Consider the following 17726-nt stretch of genomic DNA (forward strand, 5'->3'; position numbering starts at 1 on the left):
ACTAAGTCCTGGCCATTTTTCTTATTGGATTTCTTTTTAATCTTATTTTTTCTATTTTTAGCAATGGTTTCTGTTTCCTACTGCTCATGTAGCAGTGTCTCTTGCCTGAGGAACAGTCAGCTGGTGCGCCCCTGTACTCTGTATAGAATGCTGCAACTCCTAGCTGGGGAAAAAAAGATCTTAGGCAAGCTTCACAGCCTGGTACAGTTTACCAAGGCAAGCTTCACAGCACATTGCTGACAGTTTTAAAAGAAAGAAACGAAGCAGGGCCTGGCCATAGACCAGGACCGACGGGCAACTTCCAGTGTGAATTGATATTGGTCTATGGCACACCAAATTTGGCTCATGCTTATGATCTCAAAATATTTATACCAATAAAAATCAAAAAAGCATTTATATTTGTCTTTGTCAAATTAGAAAGTGTAATGTGATATGTAATCTCATCAATTTGTATCCTTAACTGTAGTATTTCAGTTGAATTTCTGAGTTTTATTTTTTTAATCCAATGTGCTATAACCAAGACCCCCGTAACTCCACATAAACTTTTTTTTTTTTTTGTGTGCAGTGTGTATTTCCTAGTGGTGATAGCCAGTAGGTAGATCTAGTTAGGACCATATTTTACCATAGACAAAGCCTCTTAACCTTGGGGTCGTTTGACAAATCTTCACGAAATTTTCAAAACTGGTTCGAACGTTAGTTCAGTTGCTGTCTAGAAAGGTTTGGGATGATTCGTCAAGTGGCGGCTGAGAACAAGTGGGGTACCAAAAACCTTTTTCCCCATGCAGTTTCTGTGGCGATTTTGCAATTTTAGACATGGTTAACTCCCGAACCGTTGACTGAAGCACCCCAGATTTGGCTGAAAGCTAGGTCCTGGTCTAGAAAGAACCCTTTTTGTAATTTGGTGTAAATCTGTTCAGTAGGTTTGGAGTTATTTAAGGAAAAAAATATAGATATCTAGGGACTTTGGATCAGTGGGCACCAGTAAATCTGGGTGAAAAGCAAAATGCTCATCGGCTGGCCGCAACCTCAAAGGAAGGTTGCAGCTGCCATTTTGTTTCTTGGCTGGGCCGCCGGGGAAACAACAGAAATAAAAATAAACATAAGGGGTCGGGATAGGGCATCCCATAGGACACATTGAGGTGATCTCTGAGGGACCCCTCATGGGTGATTTTTTTTTTTCTTCGATCCGTGAATCCTCTGCTTTTCACAGCGCGACCCCCAGTGTAAATCTGTGATGGATCTGCAGACCTGAAACCCAATGGGAAAAAAAACTCACCCTTGCACACATCCTAGCCAAAGGAATTTGCTCAGCGTGGGTTTGGCTTCATGCAGGGGCCTGGTGGCCAATCCCCGCCTTACACTGCCCAAGGCTGTGTGCAGCGGTGATTGTATTAACGTACGGTACTTATATATTCCTGTACATTAAAAAATTGCATAGAACTTCACTGAAAAAAAACCAAGGTTACAGGGACCTTATTATTAGGTTACATTTTGGCCACACAAAACCATAAAAATCAGCAGTTTCAGTAATACTTATAGTTATAATTATCTGAAGAAACTATAACTCGTCCGCCCTTATTTTTTTTATTTGCTCCCGGGGTGGATTTATCATTAGTATGGAGGGATGGGAGTGCACATGGACCTCCCTCCTCAGGCCAGTTTCAGCCCCAGAGATCGACAAACCTGGGGCCCAGCCGATTAATTGCAGGGGTGATTGGCCCTGATAACCCCATCCCCCAGAGTGTGGCCGTGCAATATGAAAAGGAAGGGGGCTGAGGTATAGTTATCTTAGGCCACGTCATATAGTTATTTGAGATAACTGCTAAACTTCTATGGTTTTGTGTGTGTCAAATGTGAACCTAACCATTCCGTCCCGGTAAGCCTTGTCTTTTTAGTGAATTTTGTGTGTGTATGGTTAAGCTTTTCTTATTCAAGGAGTTGGTCCCCCAGCTCAATCCTTTTTATAGGTATTTATTTATATTACACAAGCGGTGATGGAGCCTCTGTGGGTATGGTTATTTCAGAGTTTCCACTGAAAATGGATTTTTTGTTCTAGGTAGTAACCTTGGTCCATTCAACAAATTTACACAAAATGTTTTTTTTTTAAAAGTTCTTCCTTTTTTGGGGTTGGCATGGTAAGTTTTGTGCAGATCCAATAAATATATATATATATATATATATATATATATATATATATATATATATATATATATATAGCATTCCTGGGCGTGGCTTGGCCATTCCGCAAGTTGGCTGCCACACCGTGAGCCTCTGCCGGCGGGGGACCAAGAACGCAGTATTTCACCTTGTAGGCCCACCCTTCCCATACTGCCTGGGACAGCGTTGGGGGACTCGGGGAGGCTGCGGCTCGGTGTTGCTTCCTGGACGAACGCTGGGGGTGCACGCCTGCCGTCGGCCTTGTGCTGAGGCTTAGTTAGCGTGCGTGGGGCGCACAGGCCTCTGCTGCTCCCGGCCAGCTCTCTGGTCAGGAGCCACCGCAGTTGGAGCCGCAGGGGGCGGCTCTCCCTTGCGCCATTGCCCCAGCCCCTGTGTTCGGGGTGCTGGGGCGGGGGGACGTTTTTGTGAGCCCCAGCGGCCAGTGCTTTGTTGTTGGCCACCAGCGGGGCCTCACGGCGGGTGGTTTGGCCCGCAGACTTGTGCTGGTGTGAGAGGGGCCTGGGACTTGCAGCGGCCCCCTGGTCTTCTAGACAGGTGCCACACTGCTGCCCCTGCTCGGCCCGATCGGCGGGTGGGTCGGGCCTCCTTAAATTTTGTCTTCAGCGTGTAGGTGCTTGGAGGTGCCCGCTGACACCCTCCCACGGGGGGCCTCCTGTGGGACATACAGGGAGGTGCTTGTCTTTTTATGTGCCCCCCCCTCTGGCTGATACGTTTGCAGCACCCCGAGGACCTCATCGCTGCTGCCTTGTGGGGCCGGCGGTGGCGCTGTGCGGGCCGTGGGCCCTGCGCTCCTAAGGAGTGCTCCCGCTTGAGGTGGGACTGAGCTGGCTTCTGGACGATGCCTGCTGCTGGCCTGGTTTCGGGGCTCGCTGCTCCCTCTCCTACCCCCTCCCTTGTTCAGAGGTGGTGTGGCCTGCGGGAGGAGTCTCCTACCTGTGACCTCTGTTCTCTGGTGGCCCTTTGCTGGATGGTTGGATACCCGTGAGGTGTGGTGGTGTCCCGTTGGTTGCCTGTTTGATTGGTTGAGGGTAAGATGGGGAAGGCTGAACAAAAACAGGCTAAGCTCTCATTTGAGAGTGGGAAAAAGAAGGTCGGCTCAGCTCGCTGGCTGATGGACAACGCGATGCCTGAGGGGGAGACCTCTGCATCCTCCGTGAAGGCTATGTTTCTGGACCTTAAGCACAGCCTGGCCGTTATTGACGCTAAACTTGATCATTTGACAGAGCACTTAAAGGAACGGGTGGACGGTCATGACTCACGTTTTGAACAGCTGGAGTCGAGATGGTCGACGTGGTGATGGAGAGCAGCTGCTGCGCATGGAGCACGTGCTGGAGGTGATTCTCAATAAAGACGAGGATCTTAAGGCCCAGTCTCGTCATAATAGCATTTGCATTTTGGGCCTTCTGGAGTCGACAGCCATGGGGCGCATGGAGGACTATGTCGAGACCATGCTCTCTACGCTGTTCCCGGGTGAGCTCTCTCGGATGCTGGTGGTGGAGAGGGCCCCCGCGTGTCCTACTATTGTGTGATTGCTGAATTACAGAGACAGGGACACTGTCCTTCGCCTGGTCAGGGAACGCAGGCCTATGATGTACAATGGTGTGGAACTGAACATTTTCCCTGACTATACTCCTGGAGTACAGGCGGCTCGCAGGGCAGTTCTGCCATTTTAGTGTACACTTTGCCAGACTAAAATGCAAAATACTCCCTCATCTACCCGGCTAAGCTGCGGGTCCAACATAGGGGCAAGTTACATTTCTTTACTGACCTAAAGCTGGCCGCAAAATTTGCGAAATCTATCCCTAAGAAGGAAGGCGCCGTTGGGGAGTCCTCGGGCCCCTGGGGGTGAAGACAGCTTGTTGAGTGACAGTGACTAAATTTATTCTTGTTCTACCCGGGCCCCATGTGGCCGAATCCGGGGCTGTGTGATTGGTTCATTTACTGATGGTTTACCGCTGGGGCGGATGTCCTGCTGCATGTTGCTTTATTTGTTGGTCCCCCTGCCCTTTCATCCCATTTGGGATGTATTACGGATGGCCTCGCTGATGCCCCATTAAGTGCGTCCATTTCCACTGTTTGCTGTTTTGTTGGGGGAAATGCGTTGGGAGGGATTGCAGCTCTGACCCGTTTGGGGGGTCAGCGTGGGTGGGGGGTGGGATTGGTTTATGCTTGGTTTACTCCCTCTGTTTCTTCTCTTCTGTTCTTATTCCTTTTCCTGCTAACCACAGTAGCCTTTTCTGTGATGCTATGGAATTATATATGTTCGGAAAAGATGTTGTTGCGGCGCAAGAAAACGTGACGCCTGTGCGTTGTCTCACTTGGAATGTTCGCGGGTTGAATGACGGGCACCAGATGTGTTTGGTCTCTGCTTACATGCAGCGTCACACGGTGGACATCTGTCCGCCGCAGGAGACTCACCTGGTAGAGGCAACTAGTCACCGGTTGAAGTCTGGCTGGATTGGTGAATGGCACGCTGCGGTGTATTCGTTCTATGCGAGAGGTGTGGCAGTTCTGATTAGAAAAAGGCCTTCTGTGGCGTACTGAAAGGGTACTGGTAGACCCTAATGGCCGCTATGTTATTCTGAATAGTACACTGCTTGATAGGCTGTTCAGGTTGGTAGTCCTGTGTGGCCCAAATACGGATGACCTGGAATTCTTTGGGGAGGTGGGGCAGCTAGTCGACTCGCTGGGCCATAGGTCCTTGCTATGGGGGCGACTCTAATGTGGTACTGGACTTGGAGTTAGAGCAAGAGAGTGGGGCTAAACCTCAGCATGTGGCGGCTGCCAGAGCTCTGACACGGGTGATGAAGGAGGGTACATTGGTGGATTTATGCAGGAAAAAACATGAGAAGGACAGAGAAGGCACCTGCGTCAATTATGTACATGGCAGCTGGTCTCTCATAGACAGATGGCTCAGCACCAGGGATGTTGAGCTCTGGATGAGGTCCATTGAGCATAAGCCCCGCACTTTGTCAGATCATTCACCGGTCATGATGGAGTTGGCTGTTCCTGGTGGGCCTCGCAGATCCTTTATTTGGCGTCTCCCTCATGGCGCGCTCCGGGATCGGGTATTCATGGATGAGGTTTGTGACGCCATACTTCATTACTTTGCTGAGAATCAAGGGTCGGTGACCTCCGCGGGCACTTTCTGGTAGGCCTTTAAAGTGGTGATCCGCAGGATTTGTCTTTCTAAACAGCATGGTGTGCTAAAGATGATTTGGAGGCCCAAATTGCTCATCTTGATAAACGCTTGGCTGCGAACTAGTCGGAGGACCTTTTGGCGGCCTTGAGGGGGAGGATAACAGTTTGAGGAGGCTGCCTTGTGTGAGGTGTGCTTCTTAGGGAAGAATGCTACAGCGAGGCGATATGGTGAGGGTGACAGAGCTGATCGTACTCTGGCCGCAATGCTCCGCAAACCGTGGGCAAGTAATTATATTATGGAGCTGAATGGCGCGTCTGGAACTCTTTGCACTGGCACGGGTGAGATCAAGCGTATCCTCACTGACTTTTATTCAGCTCTATATGCTGAACCCCCGGCGTTGAACCCGGAGGATGCCGCTGACTATTTCGAGGACATTAGTCTTCTGTGGCTTGAGAATGCACATAGGCAGTATTTAGATGTTCCCTTCTCAGTGGACTATGTTATCCAGGCAATACGCAGCTTACCCGGGAATAAGGCACCGGGGCTCGATGGTCTTACGCCAGTCTTCTATAAGGAATATGCTGATATATTAGCTGCTCACCTCTTAGAGGTTTATGCGGAAGCTCTAGAGACTAGGCTCCTTCTGCCCTCGCTGCGTATGGCTCTTCTTGTGACAGTTTTGAAGCCCGGGAAAGATCTGTGCTGCTGTGATTCCTAAAGGCCTCTCTCATTGATCAATATTGATAATAAGATCCTGGCGAACCTTATTGTGGCTCGTTTGCAGACTTTGCTCCCTTTCTTGGTGTTGCAGGATCAATCGAGCTTTGTGCTGGACCGCTCTACCCTATATAACCTTTGAACTTATTTTGCGATATCAAGTTTGATTGGACCTGAAGACAGCGTGGTGGGCGTGTTTCTAGACGCTAAGGCCTTCGAGTGGCATGGCACTATATGTTTGCGTTGTTAGCTTGGTTGGGGTTGAGCTTTAGGTTTATTCAGCTGATTTGTCTGTTGTACTCGCAGCCATCCGCCTAGTTAAGGATCAACGGTGTTATCTCAGACATAATTCCGATTGCTAGAGGTACTCGTCAGGGGTGCCCGCTTTCTCCGCTATCTTTTGCCATTGCGATGGAGCCACTTGCGGCTCGCTTGCTTCAGCATCATAATCATAGGTGCTTGGTATTTCGGCATCACCCAATATTGGTCTCCATGTATGCGGACGATGTCTCCCCCTATGTTCGCGACCCGCAGCTACATCTTGATGTTTTACTGGATGAGATAGTGAGCTTTGGTCAGGTATCCGGGATCACTGTCAACTGGTCCAAATCGGTGGTGGTGCCACTCTGAGGTCACATTACAGTTACCCTCTAGGTATTCCCTTTGCTGAGCTGACTGACCAGTGCAATATCTAGGTGTATGGCTAATCAGGGATGTGGATACGCTGTGGTCAGCTAATTATGGTAAAGCCATTGTGTGGCCGGAAGAAAAGGTAGACTGGTGGCGTTCGCTGCCGCTCTTGCTGACGGGGCTCATTGCATTTGCGAAGATGGTTATTCTGCCAAAGTTTTTATACCTTTTTATTAATTTACCTCTTGTTCTTACCGCTATTTTTCTGAAATGGCTTAGATCTTGTCACTCTGGCCTGGACGGGCCGGCGACCTCGACTCTCATGGGAACAACTGACACTTCCGTTTGAACGTGGTGGGCTGGCGGACCCTGATCTTGCATTATACTATCAGTGCGCTCAGGCACATTTTGTGCATTTTTGGCTACACCCTATTTGTTACCTACCTCACTAGGCACCTGAGAGCGATGCCGTGTGGCCAGACAGATTGCCAAGGTTGTTGGTTGGGCCGCCCAGGCCTAGACCGCGTGGGGTCAACACTGTGACGTGCATGGCGACAGCCTGGACGGCGCTGCTGAAGTGTGGGCCGGGTAGGAGACTTATGCCCCTTCGATTCCGATCTTGGACATGGGTGATATGCAGCTGGCAAAGGATGCCCGGGTGCGTGAGTTCATACGCGAGACCGGTTTGCCTACCTTGGGGTTTTGGTTTCCTGATGAGCGATTTATTACACCGGAAGCTGCGCTTGGTGACGCTCGCAATACTGCTCTACATTGCCAGTTCTTGCTTAGAGTCCGTGCTATGCTGCGTGCCCGTTACCCTTGCTTTCCCGGAAGGCATGTGGTGTGTAGAGCGCTTGAGCTTATGTACCAGGCGCAGTACCCGCGTAGGCTTATATCTAAGTTGTATGTATGTATGTATGCAGCTCGAGGTGGATGGGACCGAGGCTACTGCCAGCGTCCACTGGAAGGTGGGCTTGGGTGAGCCCATTTCAGATGAAGAGTGGTGATGCTACTGCACGCATATGCGTGCGCTGTCCCCCAGTTACAGGCTGCGCCTCATTCATTTCAATTTTCTGCATTGTTTATATTATACGCCACTTAGGCTGAAGAGGATGGGCATCCGGACTGATGCGCACTGTGAAAATGTTTGGCCCCTTATGCGGACTTTATGCATCTGGCGTAGAGCTGCCCGTCGCTGCGTGTGTATTGGTCGGAGGTGCTGCAGGCGATTGAGGAGATGACTGAGACTCAGCTACCGCAAACCCCTAGGTTTGCCCTCTTGGGATGTGTTGAGGGGCTCCCCGCTGCGCACAGGAGATTGATCGGACTGTTGCTGCTGCTGGCAAAGCGTAGGGTTGCAATGTGTTTGGGGAGGCAGCGGACTCCCCGTTGTTCTGAATGGTTGCATGATGCTACGTATTGTCAGGACCAATTAATGATTTACTGGGACCTAATGTCTCTCGGCCGCGAGATATATGGGCCCCTATGCGCTACTTTTTAGAGACCTGTTCACCAACCATTCCACGGCCTTAATGCCTTCAGAAATCGCGCAATAGATATACTCCCCTGTTGCGTTACTCCAGCGCTGGTTTCATATGTATGACTGATCTGACAGCTACGCGTCACTTATCTCCTCTCACCTCTTTTGCTCTATTTTTTTTTTTCCTCTCCTCTCCTTCTCTTTTCCTCTCTAACCTCCACTTTCCGTTGTGGAGGTCTTCTGTATGTTTTTTCTTTTACACATCGGGGGGGGCTTGCATTGACGCGTGTTGGATAATTGTGATTTATGACATTGGTTGCCTCCTCCGTGCGGTTTGCAGCTGCTGGATATGAGCCTTCAGTGTTCCATATTCTAAATGTGCTTAGGATATGTGCTCATGACTTCCTCGATGTGTTTGGTTGATGTTGTTCTCAATAAATGTCAAAATAAATTTTAAAAAAATAATTATCATCATTCTTTGCTTTAAAAGAAAATTAAAAAACACTGAATGGAATCACACCTGTTGTTCCTCCTTTCGGGTCCTCCAATCCAAAGTAGTGTCTATGGGACCAAAGCTCACTTATTGGCTAACTGTATCTTCAGGATAGATGTTGAACCCACCATTATAGGATGCAGGGATTTGGGCCTTGGATTCTAGTGAAAAAAATGCGAGGGGGCATTGTGAGTACATTTGTTCTAAAGCGTCATGAATGGAGATAGAAGGAAAATTGGGTAGCACTTAAGGACCACTAAACACCCCAGAATAAATTCTAACAGTACATATTTTGCTGTTGGTGTGTGGTTCCTGGTGCTTTTTCACGGCTAGCAGTGCAGCCCTCTGATATCTGTGAATGAAGGTGAGGGGCCAGAAACCAGGTGCAAAGTTAATCTGCCAATGCTGTTTGTTTCGTGGTTTCTACCAATCTGAAACCAGGTCCGCTGTCCCCTAGAGTGCCTAACACAGGCCCATGAAGCTTGCCACTGTTTCCCAGTCCAAGGCTAGAGGCTTGCTACAGTTTCACAAACATTACAGTAGTGTCCACACATCCTAAAAAGCCTTAAAGCCGAAAGTTAGGCCCTGTTCCCAACTCTTGAACAGCCACTTGTTAATTTGCAATAGGGACTGTCTGTGCACATTGGGTTGGAAAACTGTTGGATGTGTTATATGATTAGAAAAAACTAGTAATTCCCTGAAAAAAAATCCGAGATTAAAGTCGAGGTTAGTTTGGTTATAGAAGCTAAATGTAGGTTTAAAAAAACCTCAGGCTCAATGAACAAGCCATGGTTAAAGAGGTGTTAAGATCGCTAATTAAAACCAATACATTGCTGAAATTTGTATATTATGGTTAGTGGCACAATTCATAACAACAAAAATAGGCATGCAATTCCTAACTTGCACATCACAATACGCCTGACCTCTCAGTATATTCATGCCAATAAATGGCAACACTTAAAAGTACAGTGGCTTATAGTTATCCCTCTCCTAGTTTTAAGATTACTGTTGTATGTAATCTCATTTGCGAGATTTAAAACATTTAGAATTACATCTATCACATCAAGGTTGAGGTGATGCCTTTTTACATTTGTTAGGTATATATTTATTGAGCATTTTTACATAATTTTGTTTTACGTTTTAATTAATTTAGCATATTATATTTAATTACATTAATTTTTCCTCATTATAGTCTCTTATTTCCTAATTATTTTTTTCCATCCTTAACCATTTTGCTCAGTGTGTATTTGTATGTTCTTTATATATATATATATATATTTACGGTTAACGTGTCAGGACTTTTAAATTATTTGGTTACATATATTTACCTTTGATGTAAGGTACACTGTGATGTAGTGTTTCCTGATACAATTGTATCAAAAACATACTGCCTCTTGATATAGTGCTTGTGGCACAGTGACCCCTGATGTAGTTCCACAAAGAACTGGAGGTACTTCCCTGTCAGTGCAGCTTTTGAATCTTCGGTGCAGATTCCAAGGCTAGATGTATGGCTCAACAATGTATGCTATTACTAAGCAAGCCTTTACCATGCAGGTAATACCACGTGTTGACCTTTACAGTGCGTGCCATTACATCTTGGACCCTTAACCATCATTTTTATGGTATAAGTAAGTGTGTGTATATGTATGCATGTGTATATATGTGGGTTTGTGTGCGTGTGTGTGTGTGTGTGTGTGTGTATATATATATATATATATATATTTATATATTCACTTTTAAAAAAACAAAGGTTACACGTGTTAAAGTTAGGCTCACATTTTAAACATACAAAACCATAGAAATTCACCTGTTAGTTATTTCAAGTAACTATAACTTGTGCTCTAAGGTAACTATAACACGTGCCCCCTCCATGCACAGTTTTATCATCAGCAATTGTATTGTAAATATTGCAGTGATACCACCTATGATGTTATAAAACATGTCATGAGTGCTGTAATATCTGGGGTGCACGGCGAGGGCGCAAGTTGTAGTTACGTTAGGGCTCAACTTATAGTTAATTTGAGTAACTAACTATAAAGGTGCATTTCTATAGTTATGCACGTCTAAAATGTAAGCCTAACTATAATGTCCCTGTAACTTTTGTATTTTTAAGTGAATTTCTATGTTTTTTTATCCCAAATTAATTTAAATTACTATACTTCAATCCTGACCTCGCGCCACACACAGCCTTTGGCCATTTGTGGCGGGATTTGGCCGCAGGACTGGTCCTGTGGCCATCCCCCTATAACAACAAACCCTCCACTACGCAAAGGCCTTCATCCGTGCGTGGCAGGCAGCCAACCCCCTGTAATCTCCCAAACCCATACCACTCATGGCCTTTCTTCCTTGGAAAATGGGTGGGATCACGTTGCAGCACACTAATATATATGGGGAAGTACCAGAAGGCTGGGGCTTCTAGGCCATTTCTCATATTTGTATTTTCAAAGCGAGATAACACGATATCGGGTCTCAGCAGCAGATAAGAAAGAACCTACTCATCACAGTCACTGCATGAGGTGTTGCACGCAAAAAAGCAAGTATACAGACTCCTCCATCAAGGTTTACAGAGAATTTTTCATCTTGGAAATACAGAGAAAAAACTGTTGCTTTACCTTGACTATGTGCAAGAAATTTGGATGATTAGTGCTTTTATAGAAGTGGTGCTTCAACGTGAGCACCTCTTAGTTTATATCTGGAAATGCTTCCCATTGAGGTTTAATTTCTTTGAAATGAGCATCCTTCCAGAATGAAACCTGCCTTGCTATTTTATCCAAGAAGAAGCCAGCATTTTATGCAGAATGTCTACCCATCTGGAGTACTTTCAACTGGCTAATTAGTAAGTGCTATCTCGTTGGGTAAATGTAGAGTGCATCTCCTACATTACAGCTGGGTAAAGACAGCTGAGGCAATGTCTCCAGTGACGACGTGTGTCTGTTACATCACCATTGTGATGTTCCCTTGAGCATCTTCATCAGATAACTTTACAGGGCTGGACTGCAGGGAAAACACATTTGCATACTTTCAACTTTGCAGAAGTAAGTGCTTCTTTGTTTGATGGTGATGCGATTGTATTCCTGTACATCGGGAATACGTCTCCATAATCGGGACTGTGGAGGAACCTCAAGGCCCCCGTGGTCCCAGCCGGTTCCCCGCCTCCTGCGGGAGCCAGCATTGCTCTCACACAAAGGGAGCTGTTGTAAATGCAGCTCCGTGCGTGTGGGAGGAATACTTTCATCTTGTTCCCTGCCCTCATGTCTGCAGGAAGGGAAAGAGATGAAATCTCTGAAATCGGCAATCAGGAGCAATTTTAAAAGCTCCTGCTTGCTGAAAGAGGAGTGTTTGTTTTTGCAAAGTGCTACCTCGTGAGGGTTAGACCTCGGTAGGTATCAGGAGCCGGCCTCGGGTGGTGGGGTGGTGGTCCCAAGGGACATATATGGCTCCAGGAGGGGGGACCCTTCCTTTGTTTAGCAAGGAGCTGGCCCTGTTTCCCGAATCACGCTGAAACTTTCAAGACCGCAGGTGAACTGACTGCCGTATTAGTTTTGAAAATTTTGTGGAGATTCGTCAAGCGGCCCCCAAGTTATTGGCAAAACAAAAAAATAGCTTCCTATGGAAACTAGGTCCTAACCATAATTACCTACTGATGACTGACAGTAGGTAATGTATAGTTCTTTTATTTTGGGGGGGAACCTTAACTCCTTTTTCCTCTACCCCACCCAAAACTCTAAAATTACCTTTTCCTCCTTTTACCAATCCTGACCTCTAGATTCTAAAATTACCCTTACACTTACCCTTACCCACGTGTTAACCCTAAAATGACCCTTTACTCCTTTTACTCAGCCCTAAATCCTTAAGTCACCCTTACCTCCCTTTACCTATAGCCACCCGTAACCACCTTTTTTATTGAAAAAAAAAAAAAACATAAAAAAATACGTTTTTGGAAAGAAAAAAAAAAACAAATGTGTCATTGGTAAAGTACTGCGTGGTAAAAGCATGCATGGTGAAAGATCTGTGGTAAAGGCTGTTTCCCTCTAAGGCCAGAGGATCCGCCCTTGGCACCAGTTGTTCAGCAAGCAGGAATATGCTAATTACTGAGCCACAAAAGCCTGCATCTACGTTCAAAACCTGTGTCCAGGTTTATATCTTTCCTTTGTGGCCATGACATCAGAAGCACTCTCCATTTTGACACTGTTGCCCCTGCTATGGACTAGCCACCCTCCTCAGCACAACCTCTGGAAACCTATTCAGTGCCAGTGCAAGGGCTTACCTTCCACCAACATTACCACTGGAGCCAGATAACTCAAGATGCTTGTGTCTTCGCAGTGGTATAGAAGGAATATGTTTCCCAGCTGGCACAGCCCTCTCCATCCAGTCCACCTTTGCCTCAGTTATGCCAACAAAAGTTGATAGAAAGCGGCTTTCCCGTTCAAGAGCAGTTAAGCTAGCAGGCATCCTGCTCCCACTACTTCCTTTTAATGAAAAAGAGAGAAAGCCCTGTCCCATTCTTGATCTTTGAAATAAACCAGTACCCCCTTTAAACAAGGTAAATAAACATGCATAGATTTAGGTACTGGTAGCTGTGCAGAGCATCATCTGCATGTTCTTGGTACACCTTCAGGGCACCTGTTTTTATGTACAGGTCCTGAAGGAGCACAGAAAGAGTCTTTGGTGCATGATTAATATCAATCACTTGCCTTGGTTCCTTAAAAGTTTCTGGCCCTAGTGACTCCCTAGCTGTATCAGCAGAATGTTTAGTGTCACAAATTCATAGATGCAAGGTGTGTTTGAGTAGTGCACAGGGAGGATGCAGAGACTATTTTTTTTCATAACAGTGGAGACTATTGAAATACTTAGGTTCTCAGGGAAGCACTTCATATTCTGTTCAGAAGGATTGAGTTTACATGACTATTAAAAGCTTTTTCATGACGTAGCCCTTCCCTTCTTTGGAGACCTAAACATGCATCAACAAGAACCACGTTAATTCTTGACAACCGAGAATGAGAAAGCCCAGTGGTTTTAGAAGCTTCTAGTCTGCCAAATAAATTTTCCCTTGTGCCTGTTGTGGTTACATCTGGTGGAGCATGGAGCCCATTAGAAGCACACCCTACTTCATCCAACCTTGCATCTGTCCTTGGAATGGTGGCACTATGTTCAAAATATCTGTAAGATGCTCTCTCCACAAAGTACTGTTGCTACTGATACTTGAGTTCTGGGCACACGTTGCAGGAATCTCTCACATCAGTACTTTGGGGATGAATCAAGTATGTTTTAGCACATAAATATGCTGACGCTGAAGTCTGTTCTCACTGGTGTTGAAGGCTTTTGTTTGTGAAGGGATCCCCCGTTATGATGGTCCACACAGACATCACTGTGTTCCTCTTTTACATAGTATAAACAAGGGTGCACTCAATCATCACAGCTCTGTTGCCAGCTGTAGTTGTAACAGAATGAGTACTGTATCAACGGTTCTGCATGTCGGTCTCCCTTCTTGTGGGATTGTGAACAACCTTTTTGTGACCTTTTGAAAGCAAAGATGCTGGCATTGCCAAGAACTGGCTAAGGCTACGTTTTGCCAGATGGATAACACATCAATCATCATCCACTGCTACACTAAGTATGATGACAAACCGGTATCCCATTTGAGAGCATGTTTCACTAGTTATGCCAGTGTCGGTGAAATTCTTCAGTTTTTGCTTTTCAGAAGTATGCCAGACAGCTTTGAGGACTAGTCCACATTCATTTTGCCAACACTACTCTTTAAAGACCTCCTTCCAAAGCACTGCTAAATTTGGCCAAGAAGTTCTGCAAAATAATTTTGCTTAGGGTACTCAGTACCGCCTTCTGTTTTCTTCATTTCCTTTCTCTTAGCGGCTTTGATATGTACCCAGATAGTGAGAATTGAGAAAAACCAGGATGTAAGCATAGGCTAAGGTGACTCTGTTAGTGTTATGCTTAGTCTGTTGGCTCTCATCATCCACACCCTCCCACCAGCTTCTTGGTTACTTAGAATCAAACATCAATGCTTCTTTTTCAAATTGAATTAAGAAGAGCAGTTTTGCATGCAGAGGTAACTGTGGCACTTATGATACATGCACATATGGTACTGGCATACAAAGCCCTGTTGTAACGTTTCTGTGGGCTTAATGAACTGTTCACATCAAGCACTTAATTTGTAAAACACCAGAAGGATTATTTTGTTTTAAAAAAAAAAAAATACTGCTTGACCATGAGGAAACCTCTTCCATTATGTTCAAGCATTAAGTTTTTATTGCAGTAACTCAAAGTGAAACCGGTTGCCACTATTAGGCTTAGAGTGGTATCATTTTTGTTGGTGCTGGTGGGTATGGTGTATAACTCTGCACCCTCAGGCACAGATCCAAGATGCAGATTGTCCACTGGATGCCTGGGATCAATGTTTTTTTTTTTTTTTTTTTTTTTTTTTTTTTTTTAAAGAGACGCCATTCTGAAATGGAACCATGCACAACCGGTAATGGGTCCAGTGGCTATTTTTTTCCCACACCGGAGGGTAGAGTTTGGGGGGAGGGGGGGAATTTCACCTCAAGTCTGTTCTCCGTCCCTGTGAGCACAGACAGCCCATTAAACACTAGAGAAGAAGAAAAAAAGAAGGGGTGGAGATTGGAGATGGACCCCCTAGACACAAGGGAAAATGAAATGTAAAAAAAAAAAAAAAAAAGTGATGGGGCAGGTGCCTATCCATCTATCTGTGTCTTCCCACCCCTTCTCTGTCCCAGCAGTCTTTCTGACTCCCTGGGGCTGAAATCCTTCTCGACAGAATATATATATGTTCGATGGCATGTGTAGCTGCAGATACACATGCTGTGCACAGTCCGCCATCTGGTGTTGGGCTCGGAGTGTTACAAGTTGTTTTTCTTCGAAGAAGTCTTTTCGAGTCACAAGACAGAGGGACTCCTCCCATTTCGACTCCATTGCACATGGGCGTCGACTCCATCTTAGATTGTTTTTTTTCTGCCATCGGGTTCGGACGTGTTCCTTTTCGCTCCGTGTTTCGGGTCAGAAAGTTAGTTAGAATCTCGGAAAAAATCGTCGGTATTGTTTGCGTTCGGTATCGGGTTAGTTAGAACAAATCGACACCGAATTTTGAAGAGCTCCGGTGGCCCTTTGGGGTTTTTTCAATCCCCCGTCGGGGCCTGGATCGGCCCGGCCACGTGCGACTTCAAGGCTGATGGAACGGACCCCATTCCGCTTCTGCCCAAAATGCCATAACAAGTATCCGTATACGGATCAGCATCTGGTCTGTAACTTGTGCTTGTCCCCCGAGCACAAGGAGGATACTTGTGAAGCCTGTCGAGCGTTTCGGTCGAGGAAGACGCTGAGAGACCGAAGAGCCAGGAGACTACAAATGGCGTCCACGCCGACAGGTCAAGAACGTTTCGAGGAGGAAGAAGAAGCTTTCTCCATCCACGAGTCGGATTCTGAAGAACTCGACGCTGAAGAAACACACCAAACCGTGAGTAAGACGTCGAAAATCAAGACTTGCGAGAAGTCCACAAAAGCCCAGGGGACGCCACCGCCAACAGGCCATGGCTTAACCCGAAAACTAGGTGACCGATCCAAGGCACCGAAAAAGGGCATGCTGGTGTCGAAGTCATCCGACTCCAGTCGAGATACCACCACACAGCAACCTCGGAGCCGAGACAGCGGCTCCGAGAAACTTCGGCACAGAGACAGCGGCACCAAAGAATTTCGGCACCGAGACACCACGCTGAAAACAAAGAAGGTTTCTTCGGAGCCTAAAAAGACTTCCGAAAAGGTTTCGGTTCCGAAACATCCAGCCTCGGAGCCGAAAACTAGTTCCTATACAGAGGAACAAGGATTAACCTCCCAATTACATAGATTTGGAGAGGAGCTTCAAGCTGAAGAGCCTGACTACACGCAAAGAAGGCTTCATATTCATGAGGACACAGGGAAGATAACCACTCTTCCCCCAATCAAAATAAAAAGGAAACTTGTCTTTCAACAAAAGGACAAGCAACCACAGGCAAAAGTGGCAAGGAAAACAACCCCACCACTGTCTCCACCACCATCACTACATGCATCACCAGCAACAACTCCTCCACTGATGCACTCACCAGCTCATACTACAATGAGTCAGGATGATCCCGATGCATGGGACCTTTACGATGCTCCAGTGTCTGACAACAGCCCAGACTCCTATCCCACAAAACCGTCACCACCTGAGGACAGTACATCCTACACACAGGTGGTCGCAAGGGCAGCTGAATTTCACAACGTCACCTTACATTCTGAACCAATTGAGGATGACTTTCTGTTTAACACCCTATCCTCCACCCATAGCCAGTACCAAAGCCTTCCCATGCTCCCAGGAATGCTAAGACATTCAAAACAAATATTTCAGGATCCAGTTAAAGGCAGAGCCATAACTCCAAAGGTGGAGAAAAAGTACAAGCCACCGCCAACAGATCCAATCTATATTACAACACAACTAACACCAGACTCAGTAGTTGTCGGGGCAGCTCGTAAGAGAGCCAACTCTCATACCTCAGGAGACGCACCACCTCCAGACAAAGAGAGCCGCAAATTTGATGCTGCGGGAAAAAGGGTTGCAGCACAAGCAGCAAATCAATGGCGTATTGCCAATTCACAAGCACTTTTGGCAAGATACGACAGAGCTCATTGGGATGAAATGCAACATTTCATCGAACACTTACCCAAGGAGTTCCAAAAAAGAGCGCAACAGGTGGTAGAAGAGGGACAAAGTATCTCAAATAATCAGATACCCTCTTCCATGGATGCAGCAGATACAGCTGCAAGGACAATAAACACTGCAATCACGATACGAAGGCACGCATGGCTGCGCACTTCAGGGTTCAAGCCGGAAATCCAACAAGCTGTGCTCAATATGCCATTTAATGAACAGCAATTGTTTGGGCCGGAGGTAGACACTGCCATTGAGAAACTCAAAAAAGACACCGATACAGCCAAAGCCATGGGCGCACTCTACTCCCCGCAGAGCAGAGGCACATTTCGAAAAACACCTTTTAGGGGAGGGTTTCGAGGTCAACCCACAACCTCACAAACAAGGC

General features: G+C 46.4%; 1 protein-coding gene across 2 annotated transcripts in view; it reads left to right on the forward strand.

Annotated features, from left to right (window-relative positions):
* Window positions 1–17726, forward strand: part of DPP3 (dipeptidyl peptidase 3) — a 402067-nt gene that overhangs the window by 235633 nt on the left and 148708 nt on the right. The window lies entirely within an intron of this gene.

This window comes from Pleurodeles waltl, chromosome 9 (assembly GCF_031143425.1).
Source record: "Pleurodeles waltl isolate 20211129_DDA chromosome 9, aPleWal1.hap1.20221129, whole genome shotgun sequence".
NCBI classification, from domain to species: Eukaryota; Metazoa; Chordata; class Amphibia; order Caudata; family Salamandridae; genus Pleurodeles; species Pleurodeles waltl.